This window comes from Bombina bombina, chromosome 2 (assembly GCF_027579735.1).
Source record: "Bombina bombina isolate aBomBom1 chromosome 2, aBomBom1.pri, whole genome shotgun sequence".
Classification (NCBI taxonomy): Eukaryota; Metazoa; Chordata; class Amphibia; order Anura; family Bombinatoridae; genus Bombina; species Bombina bombina.
Genome location: NC_069500.1, coordinates 1,227,089,436 through 1,227,102,006, shown reverse-complemented (window position 1 = coordinate 1,227,102,006; position 12,571 = coordinate 1,227,089,436). Strand labels below are relative to the sequence as shown.

General features: G+C 39.6%; 1 protein-coding gene and 1 pseudogene across 5 annotated transcripts in view; both read right to left on the bottom strand.

Annotated features, from left to right (window-relative positions):
• Positions 1–12,571, bottom strand: part of FRYL (FRY like transcription coactivator) — a 916,813-nt gene that overhangs the window by 448,006 nt on the left and 456,236 nt on the right. The window lies entirely within an intron of this gene.
• LOC128650715 (uncharacterized) lies at positions 1,953–2,100 on the bottom strand (annotated as a pseudogene).

The window sequence follows — 12,571 nt, the reverse complement described above, 5'->3', positions numbered from 1 at the left end:
ACTTACTTTCCTTAGTGACTGATATCAGAAGAAGTTTATTTGGGCAGAAGAAAGTCAAAATATAACTTATTGAAACAAATTAAAAAATGAAAACACTTAAAAACACAAGAAAACTTCTGCTAGATAATAAGATATTAGTACTTAGGTCAATAGGATGAAGGGTGGATAAGGATACTGCCCCTTTAAATTACCCTTTTTAGAAAGCCGGTTAACGGTGAAACATGTCAGGGGAGGGTGAGGTATACAAGCTAACGCTGGAAGAATATTACAATATGTAGTGTTGGTTTATTTGTAGCACCATTTAATTTATAGCGTTATTTAAGCGCATATTAGTAAACATTATTATGCTGTATGATACTATTTTTCTATAAATATTCCAACTAGATCACTAATAGATAGTTTTTTTTATTACAAGGTTATATTTAGTGGATATAAGGTGGTTGATGGTTAAATAAATCTCTAGCTTATTTGTATAACATTTATATTTAATTGCAAAAAAATGTAGATCATAGCAACCTTAAAGGCACACTCAAGTCAAAATAAACTTTTATGATTCAGATAGAGCATGCAGTTTTAAGACACGTTTAAATTAACTTACTTTATCAAATTTTGTTATATACACACTTTCTGGAGAACAAGTTCCTACTAAGCATGTGCACAAGTTCACATGGTATACGTATACTAGTCTATGATTGGCTGATGTCTGTCACGATACAGGGGGCTGGAAAATGGGAGAAAAAAAACATAATTTATGCTTACCTGATAAATGTATTTCTCTTGTGGTGTATCCAGTCCACGGATCATCTACTGGGTGACCACATTGATCCCAGCTTGCCTCTACAGCACCAAGGGAGGTGCTCAACCAAATGTGAGTGGATATAATACATACTCATTATATATTCTGTCCCAACGGTACTAGGCCATATAGGCACCCTTTTGTGCTTTATACCACCCTCTACAGGTTACTACACCTTGATCAGAGGCCGGTCTTCTGGGTGACTGTCAATTGATCCCAGACTGCTCCTTCCACACCATTAGGGGTGTATTACCTGTATTTTGACTCCTATTACCCTACAATATTGGGCCATGTGGCGCTTCTGTTCTTCTCTTTCCACTACAGATTACTGATATTGGATCATGGCCTTGATCCTCTACAGATAGCTGCCTTTCCGGAAATCCTATAACTTCTGTATTGATACGATTATAAGTTACTTATGAATTTATACACATTGTGATAATCATTGTTAGCTGGAAGTATTTATTAATAACTTAGTTTATTCTTTAATACACTACTGCACATTCACCTAAGATATTGACATTATTATTGGTCGTTTATTTTTCATTTGTAACTTTTCATTATTTTTTATCATATTTTTCACTATTTTCTACTTTGTATATTTCTCATCACTAGAGTTTAATTTATAAACTTACTGTATCACAATTACAAATACAAAATTACTTCATATTTTAATATTTCAAGGGCGCCCCCTATCTGTTTTTTGCAATATAAGGAACCTCCTTAATATGAGAGAAAACATAAAATGTATGTCTATACATCAAATATATGAGGACAAAAAAACACACAAAGTCCCAACATCATAAGAAAGATATTATGTGACATTCACAGATGTCCCAATCCTAAGCAGAAGAAATACTCACTTATGTGAGATATTCTGAAGCCCAGATATGGAAAATCCATGAATTACATAAGACCAAACCTAAACCGACATAACTAGGAACTGCCTCAATATGAAGAAGATGAAAATTGTAATGTCTTATGATCACTTAGGACAATAAATGATACAAAGGCCAAAACATAATGTCGTAGACATTAGTGGAAAGCACCTCAACAGGAGTTTGATATGAAAAGGTCGTCCATATTTCCATCTAGAATAATCTTAAGTTTTACAACTATGTGCAAAGAAATAGCAGGAAATCCTCCTATGAGGGAAAAAAATACCAGAATGGATGTCTTACATATGAGTCATGTAAAATCCAATCTTCCAGGTGGATTTAATCCCCTGATGTCCTGCACGCAAAGCAGGAAAGCTATCATCCATGTCAAGGAGAGTGCTAAACTCCTCTCCATTTCTCTAAGCCTTAAGCTTGCTAGGCAGGGAAGATATCCCTCAGGCCACTAGGCCTGTGTCTTTCATACATCACCTTGTAAACACTAGCAATAATGGCAAATTACCATTAATTGTCACTAGGTGGCAACAGATATCAGGGAAACAATCCTGATCTGAAAATGGTTAAACTCCTACAAAGAGATAGAGAGTTACCCACTGCATGATAATTAGGTCTCCTATGAAATTATTGTAGCCACTATAAAGTCCCTGCATAATCTACAAAGGATTAAACTCTTGCAGATAGAGCGTGACCTTAGCACGCACAGCAAATACAAGTAGATGAGAGTGCTCTTACTATAATCGCTATATTCAAGGAATAAGCAACAAAGAAGGGCCACTAATCACTGCTCCTTGTGAAGCAGCACACTTAAGTCGGGCGCAATGCGATATAGATTGCCAAATTAGAAGTTAGCTTAACTATATTATCCGATTAAATACAAGCGCTAACTTTGAGAAAAAAGCTGCCTCATCACATGAGGTCCCACACTCCGGATCATCCTGTGAGAGTGCTTAACAGTCGTCTCCCACTCACCCCCTCAAAAACGGAGTCGCAGTGAATACACTGCAGAAAGCCCGCAGCAGAAGACGCCATCCCTGTATGAAAAGGGCGCCAAGCAAACTGTCTCGCGGCTGGAAAAGAATGGTCCAATTACTGCTGGCGTCTGAGGGGTATTATCTCACGGGAACAGCCCAGTGAGAATAAAGTTCAGGAAACCTGAAGACAAAAGTAAAAGTCAATGGCCTCACTTTAACTATGGAACACACATCGCTAACAGAAACATAGAATCCCCCTGACGATAGATAAATATACCTATGTAAATAACATAACTATCCGCTTGTGTCAAATCCAAACTGTACAGAAGGGACACTGCTATCTATCAGAATAAAATCCTACAAAGTTGTAGCCTTGCTTTACAGAACATGGCTATACCATCATGGATAAGGGGACCTACAAATCATCTGCCATATAGCCCTCATGAATAATGCTCCAAGAAATATTAAAAAGGAGCAGAGAAGCAACCCATTAGGGATACACTTAGTACTCACCCCCAGCAGTAAATATGGAAGTCGCAAAAAGTCGGAACTCTGCCGAAGAATGTAAGAACGGCAATACGGGTCAGAACGGCCACCTATTAGAATACGTGAAGTAGTCTAAATACCACGAATGCTAAAAAGGGGAGGAGAAAGGCTAGCAGGAAAACAGCCTGATTCATGTTAAACACCATAACCTGCGCCATAAACGCAAGCGCGCGAACAACGCTGGCTAAAAATGTATAATACCAGTCATATAACATGAGGATTAATTGTGCTCCATAAAACTGAGCCTGGCAGGGATAGGAGCGGGAGGGTAAAATGTACAGACCCCATACCCCATAAAGCCTGGGTCCTTATGTACTCTGGTCCTTCATAGGCACTATAAGCGGCAATTCTTTATCCTGGTTTAACCCAGGGAGCTGCTCTGCCGCAAAATGTCCAAAAAATACAGATATATATAAAATAATAATAAAATACATACCCCTGTAGAGGGAAGCAGGTTCCACTAGGTCCCTGATAAACCCAGTCCACTGATACTTCTGTCTATGAAATATAATAAAGGACTTACCCTCCAGGGTCTTCTGCTGTGGAGCAGTCACAGCAGCTCCAGGTTTGTTAGCCTTATGCGACCGCTGACAGGGACCTGAAGATACAAGAAAAACAGAGTAACCAACCCTGGTTTTCTATATTGGGGTTAGCATACATTGTTGGAGTTAAAGTAAGGACTACCCTCACCGACCTCCAACAGCTAAAAGCCACCATTACTCTTACTAAAGAGAATTACATGGACACAGCATTGCCCCAATCCTTGCTCTTCAGACACCTTCTTCGCACACCTTCTACGTTGTTACACAGGCAAAGAATGACTGGGGGTTTATAGGAAGTGGGAGTGATACTTAAAGCTTTGCTGGGGTGTTCTTTGCCTCCTCCTGGTGGCCAGGAGTTGAATTCACACTAGTAATTAAAATGGATTTGTGGACTCTCCATGCCATTAGAAAGAAAAGGAGAAATTAACCATCTGTAAGAAGAAAGCTGCATAGTGCAGGAATAATTGCAGCTTGTGAAAATGAAGACTGCATTGTGGTGTAAGCAAGATCAAACAGATTCATGTACAGCAGCCTTATACAATTGTCCTCTCACAATGACAATTTCTGGCTCCTTAATTCTAAGGCCTCTAATCTCCCAAGACCACTGACATGCTTATTTCATTGGCCACCTAAAACCCCCACTGAAAGTAGAAGGGTGCACTCTGAAAAACTGAGGAGCAGTACCCACTTCTTTTTACTCTTAAGTGGGGCCTGTTATTTTTAAGGGTTTGAGCTGCACTGCTGCATATTGCTATATCTAGAAAAATAAGGAGAAAACACAGAAGGTATTTATGGGCACACTTAATGTAATAGACTTAATATATCAAATGAGCAATCGATAGGGAGGACTGATATAACTAGTTAAAATATAACTTTTATTATTCAATTATTAAAATGATATAAAATTGGGCAAACAAGTACATATATTACACAGGTAGATAATATGGAGATGCAAAAAAACAAACAAACAAGTAACCTTCTTGGACTTAAGCATAACTAGGGACATGTTTGGCAAAATAGAAACTAGTCTCTACAGAAAAGAAACCGCCACAAACTCCATTCTACGGTTTGAAAGTGCACATCATGAGCCAACAAAGAGGGCGATCCCATATTGGGAATTTCTATGTCTACGACGCAACTGCTCAGAACTGGATAACTTTAAAAGACAAGCAAGAGACATGAAAATAAGACTAAAAGAAAGAGGCTATCCTAATTCCAAAAAAAAAAATCCTCAAAAAGGCTTATCACAGATCACTCCATTTGGCAAGATCAGTTCTCCTTATACCAAAAAGAAAAGAGAGTAAGGATAACAAAATAAGATGTATCAGTACCTACAATGAAGCTCATAAGGAAATTACCGAAATTCTAAACAGGCATATCCACATACTACACACTGATGAAGACTTAGCCAAACAAATAGGCCAAAAAGTCCCAGTCACATGGAGAAGAGCACCCACAATAAGGGACAAAATTGTGAAAAGTTACTTCATTAAACATGTGAATAGAAGGAAAGACAACCTAAAAGATACCTATCCATGTGTGACTTGTAAATTCTGTCCATACATTGGCACAGTAAAACAAATGGAAGAGTTTCCTAAAGGAATCAGATACATAAATGATTTTTACAATTGTCGCACAAGTAACATTATTTACTGTATTGAATGCTGCTGTGGGATGAGATATGTAGGTATGTCAACCAGAGAGCTCAGAACTAGAATAGGTGAGCATCATGGGAACATCTGGAATGCTAAAAGTGACCTGGACAAAGGAAAGAAAATCACAACGGTAGCCAGACACTTCCTAAATAAACATGGAGGAAAAGCAGACTTGAAATGCTGGATTTTACAAAAGGTGAAACCAGGCATAAGAGGAGGAAACATGGAAACTATGCTCCTCAAGGAAGAGACAAAATGGTTACAGACTATGGCCTCGAAAGGCCTGAATGAGCAACTTAGTTTTGGTTCATTCCTATAATATGATGTCAATAATTTTGAGATCGAATTTAATAACAACACTTTAGGAGGATCACATACCTCTCATAAATAAGACTACCTAAGTATGCATATACGATAACTCTGCTGCCTGAATGACTGGACTATAAGTGTAGTATGGTATGACAACGATACTCACACACTGTTCGAAATCCCATAAAATGTACTGTGTTTGCCAAAATTAATTATGTCAGATATTCCAATCATTAAATTAATGGATCGCTTTTTGCTGATGTGATAGTTACAATACTGTCCTTTCTTTACCTTCCCCCCACCTTTAACCCCTTAATGATCACAGCACTTTTCCATTTTCTGTCCGTTTGGGACCAAGGTTACTTTTACATTTTTGCGGTGTTTGTGTTTAGCTGTAATTTTCCTCTTACTCATTTATTGTACCCACACATATTATATACCGTTTTTCTCGCCATTAAATGGACTTTCTAAAGATACCATTATTTTCATCATATCTTATTTACTATAAAAAAAAATTACAAAATATGAGGAAAAATAGAAAAAACACCTTTTCTAACTTTGACCCCCAAAATCTGTTACATATCTACAACCACCAAAAAACACCCATGCTAAAAAGTTTCTAAATTTTGTCCAGAGTTTAGAAATACCCAATGTTTACATGTTCTTTTCTTTTTTTGCAAGTTATAGGGCCATAAATACAAGTAGCACTTTGCTATTTCCAAACCACTTTTTTCAAAATTAGCGCTAGTTACATTGGGACACTAATATCTGTCAGGAATCTCTGAATATCCCTTGACGTGTATATATATTTTTTTAGAAGACATCCCAAAGTATTGATCTAGGTCAATTTTGGTATATTTCATGCCACCATTTCACCACCAAATGCGATCAAATAAAAAAAAATCGTTCACTTTTTCACAAATTTTTTCACAAACTTTAGGTTTCTCACTGAAATTATTTACAAACAGCTTGTGCAATTATGGCATAAATGGTTGTAAATTATTTATTTTCTGGGATCCCCTTTGTTCAGAAATAGCAGACATATATGGCTTTGGCGTTGCTTTCTGGTAATTAGAAGGCCGCTAAATACCACTGTGCACCACACATGTATTATGCCCAGCAGTGAAGGGGTTAATTAGGGAGCATGTAGGGAGCTTTTTGGGGTAATTTTAGCTTTAGTGTAGAAGACAACCCCAAGTATTGATCTAGGCCCATTTTGGTATATTTCATGCCACCATTTCACCGCCAAATGCGATCAAATAAAAAAAAGTAAACTTTATCACAAACTTTAGGTTTCTCATTGAAATTATTTACATACAGCTTGTGCAATTATGGAACAAATGGTTGTAAATGCTTCTCTGGGATCCCCTTTGTTCAGAAATAGCAGACATATATGGCTTTGGCGTTGCTTTTTGGTATTTAGAAGGCCGCTAAATGCCGCTGCGCATCACACGTGTATTATGGCTAGCAGTGAAGGGGTTAATTAGGTAGCTTGTAGGGAGCTTGCAGGGTTAATTTAAGCTTTAGTGTAGAGATCAGCCTCCCACCTGACACATCACACCCCCTGATCCCTCCCAAACAGCTCTCTTACCTCCCCTACCCCACAATTATCCCCGCCATCTTAAGTACTGACAGAAAGTCTGCCAGTACTAAAATAAAAGGTATCCTTTTTTTCTTTTTTCTTTGCATATTTACATATGCTGCTGTGTAGGATCCCCCCTTAGCTCCCAACCTCCCTGACCCTCCCCCCCCCCCCCCAACAGCTCTCTAACCTCCCCCTCTACCTTCAGTACCCAGTTTACAATATAATTGATGTATTTATTTTTTATTTTTTTATGTAGTGTAGCTCTCCCCCCCCCCCCCCCAAGACCAACCCCCCTACCAGATCCCTTAGATTATTTTTTTGAACATTCCCTCCCCCCTTTCTCCCATTTATAATACTTTTTTTTCTGTAGTGTAGCGGTTCCCACCCACTCCCTCCCCGTGCACGCCACCCGCCTCCCACTTCAGCTCCCACCCACCAACAAATGCGGCCACAGAGTGGCTCTCTCTCCACCGGAGGGGTAAAAATGGTTATTGCAGGATGCCTCGATATCGAGGCATCACTGCAATAACCGGAAAGCAGCTTGATGCGATCAGGATTGCTTACAGCTGCTTTCCAGACCGACGACGTACGCCATACATCCTCAGGCGTTAACTGTATTTTTTCTGAGGACGTATGGTGTATGCCGTTGGTCATTAAGGGGTTAAGCATAAATATTTATACCTAAGGAACTTCACACGAATAAATATGCATTTTGCGATTGCGCCCCCTCCTTGCTCCTCTTCTTGACTTAATTATACTCAACAAAATTGGAGGAGTAACATTTGTTACAATGCCATATGTTGCATTCACCCATCTGACATTTAGTATACACACATAGGCTTTTCGTAGTAGAAACCCCCTTTGATTATATCAATGATTGTATTACATCTTCCTTATAGTCACAGAGTCGGATATATTATGCCAATACATATATGATGTGTCCGTCATAACCGGACTGACATTTTATTGCAATAAAATGTTTAAAATCCTACAAAATGCACTATGCCTGCCTAAACCATCATGTCAGATATTCCAATCACCAAACTAATGGGTAACCTTCTGCCTATGTGATAATTACCACAGTACTGTTCCCCCTCCCCCCCGTCTTAGAGAGACATCTGTTACAATTTCATACACCGCATCCACCGATCTGAAATTTATTATATATACACCGGCCTTGTCCGCTGACCGACATAATGCAATTACCGTTAACTTTGAGTTATAATCATTCCATTTTTGATCATCTTCTGTCAGACGGAATGTAAACACACATATCATGTGAATATGTGATGTCACAGCCACAACCCGATTGGCGGTTGTAATCAAATGTCCGGGTCACACCCCCTCCCGGATTGGCTGGCATTCACGTAAATATGGACAGCATCGAGGACGATCCACGCCTTTGAAAAAGCAGTTGGCAAAACGCGCATCAGGCGTTCACACTGCTTCTCCTGCATTCACTTGTGTTTAAAAAGAGTCCTAAACTTAATTATGTTGGCCTTAACTGGCACTTAGTTTCTTTTTATGGGTTTAATATATTCTTCTACCGAAACCTCTAATATCTTAATAGATTCTTATTGTACGGCTAAATTCTAATCCAGATATTTGAACTTGGGTTATGTGCTCGAGAGCTCTGGGGAAATATTTTTTCCTCACCCGGTCATTTTTAGTCTTTTTGAGGTAGAAGTTGAGACCCATATATGAGACCTCGTATATAATATATAGGTTCTCTTCCGTATTTTTAGCAATTATATACTCGGGTATATACTTATATACCACTTCATTACAGGAGAAGTGTGTGTTAGAAATATCTTTGTGTTTATCACTTGAACACAATTTTAAACCTTATTTTCTCTGTACTTTAATGGATGATTCCATTTTCATTCACTTTTCTTAATACACAGGAGCTATTTTGGTGTCTGACCTTTAGTCAGATCATTTCTTTTTATCATAGCGAGTTGGAATTTTGATATCACTGTGGTTGGGTCCAGTTATTATTTAAAACAATAACATTGTATCCAGGAACTTGTTCAACAAGAGTTTTTTCGATTCTCGAATCCTGTAGATACATCTATGTGTAATTCACAGACTGCTCTAACCCCGCCATAGGCAATCAGTAAAGATATATTAACACTGATACATATATTATAGGTTTTTTGCATCTCCATATTATCTACCTGTGTAATATATGTACTTGTTTGCCCAATTTTATATCATTCTAATAATTGAATAATAAGTTATATTTTAACTAGTTATATCAGTCCTCCCTATCCATTCCTCATTTGATATATTAAGTCTATTACATTAAGTGTGCGCATAAATACCTTCTGTGTTTTCTCCTTATTTTTCTGGATCATTAATATTTGGGTATTAGGCACTGCCTATATAGGGATACATGGGTTTAACCTCTAAGTTTATTATAATAGACTCAATACCTTCCCCCTTACCACTTTTTTTTAAGAGGCTTCCCATAACAATATTGCTATATCTCCCTGCTTGTCAAAAAAGAAAAAAGGAAACAGCCTGGTACTATGGATATCAGAAGCCAGAGTGTTCACAGAGGTTAGAATACAGTAATAATACAATAATTATGGTTTGACAGACAGTGTGCTTACAATGAAAGCTCTAGGTAACTAGGGGGGAAAAACATAATTTATGCTTACCTGATAAATTCCTTTCTTCTGTAGTGTGATCAGTCCACGGGTCATCATTACTTCTGGGATATTACTCCTCCCCAACAGGAAGTGCAAGAGGATTCACCCAGCAGAGCTGCATATAGCTCCTCCCCTCTACGTCACTCCCAGTCATTCGACCAAGGACCAACGAGAAAGGAAAAGCCAAGGGTGAAGTGGTGACTGGAGTATAAATTAAAAAATATTTACCTGCCTTAAAAACAGGGCGGGCCGTGGACTGATCACACTACAGAAGAAAGGAATTTATCAGGTAAGCATAAATTATGTTTTCTTCTGTTAAGTGTGATCAGTCCACGGGTCATCATTACTTCTGGGATACCAATACCAAAGCAAAAGTACACGGATGACGGGAGGGATAGGCAGGCTCTTTATACAGAAGGAACCACTGCCTGAAGAACCTTTCTCCCAAAAATAGCCTCCGATGAAGCAAAAGTGTCAAATTTGTAAAATTTGGAAAAAGTATGAAGCGAAGACCAAGTTGCAGCCTTGCAAATCTGTTCAACAGAGGCCTCATTCTTGAAGGCCCAAGTGGAAGCCACAGCTCTAGTAGAATGAGCTGTAATTCTTTCAGGAGGCTGCTGTCCAGCAGTCTCATAAGCTAAACGAATTATGCTACGAAGCCAAAAAGAAAGAGAGGTAGCGGAAGCTTTTTGACCTCTCCTCTGCCCAGAGTAAATGACAAACAGAGAAGACGTTTGTCGAAATTCCTTAGTTGCCTGTAAGTAAAATTTTAGAGCACGGACTACATCCAGGTTGTGCAGTAGACGTTCCTTCTTTGAAGAAGGATTTGGGCATAAAGAAGGAACAACAATCTCTTGATTGATATTCCTATTAGTAACTACCTTAGGTAAGAACCCAGGTTTAGTACGCAGGACTACCTTATCCGAATGAAAAATCAAATAAGGAGAATCACAATGTAAGGCTGATAATTCAGAGACTCTTCGAGCCGAGGAAATAGCCATTAAAAATAGAACTTTCCAAGATAACAACTTTATATCAATGGAATGAAGGGGTTCAAACGGAACGCCCTGTAAAACATTAAGAACAAGGTTTAAACTCCATGGTGGAGCAACAGTTTTAAACACAGGCTTAATTCTGGCCAAAGCCTGACAAAAAGCCTGGACGTCAGGAACTTCTGACAGACGTTTGTGTAACAGAATGGACAGAGCTGAGATCTGTCCCTTTAATGAACTAGCAGATAAACCCTTTTCTAAACCTTCTTGTAGAAAAGACAATATCCTAGGAATCCTAACCTTACTCCAAGAGTAACCTTTGGATTCACACCAATATAGGTATTTACGCCATATCTTATGGTAAATCTTTCTGGTAACAGGTTTCCTAGCCTGTATTAAGGTATCAATAACTGACTCAGAAAATCCACGTCTTGATAAAATCAAGCGTTCAATTTCCAAGCAGTCAGCTTCAGAGAAGTTAGATTTTGATGTTTGAAGGGACCCTGTATCAGAAGGTCCTGTTTCAGAGGTAGAGACCAAGGTGGACAGGATGACATGTCCACCAGGTCTGCATACCAAGTCCTGCGTGGCCACGCAGGTGCTATTAGAATCACTGATGCTCTCTCTTGTTTGATTCTGGCAATCAATCGAGGAAGCAACGGGAAGGGTGGAAACACGTAAGCCATCCTGAAGTCCCAAGGTGCTGTCAGAGCATCTATCAGGACTGCTCCTGGATCCCTGGATCTGGACCCGTAACGAGGAAGCTTGGCGTTCTGTCGAGACGCCATGAGATCTATCTCTGGTTTGCCCCAACGTCGAAGTATTTGGGTAAAGACCTCCGGATGAAGTTCCCACTCCCCCGGATGAAAAGTCTGACGACTTAAGAAATCCGCCTCCCAGTTCTCCACTCCCGGGATGTGGATTGCTGACAGGTGGCAAGAGTGAGACTCTGCCCAGCAAATTATCTTTGATACTTCCATCATAGCTAGGGAGCTTCTTGTCCCTCCCTGATGGTTGATGTAAGCTACAGTCGTGATGTTGTCCGACTGAAACCTGATGAACCCCCGAGTTGTCAACTGGGGCCAAGCCAGGAGGGCATTGAGAACTGCTCTCAATTCCAGAATGTTTATTGGCAGGAGACTCTCCTCCTGACTCCATTGTCCCTGAGCCTTCAGAGAATTCCAGACGGCACCCCAACCTAGAAGGCTGGCGTCTGTTGTTACAATTGTCCAGTCTGGTCTGCTGAATGGCATCCCCCTGGACAGATGTGGCCGAGAAAGCCACCATAGAAGAGAATTTCTGGTCTCTTGATCCAGATTCAGAGAAGGGGATAAGTCTGAGTAATCCCCATTCCACTGACTTAGCATGCACAGTTGCAGTGGTCTGAGGTGTAAGCCTGCAAAGGGTACTATGTCCATTGCCGCTACCATTAAGCCGATTACCTCCATGCATTGAGCCACTGACGGGTGTTGAATGGAATGAAGGGTGCGGCAAGCACTTTGAAGTCTTGTTAGCCTGTCCTCTGTCAGGTAAATCTTCCTTTCTACAGAATCTATAAGAGTCCCCAGGAAGGGAACTCTTGTGAGTGGAACGAGTGAACTTTTCTTTTCGTTCACCTTCCATCC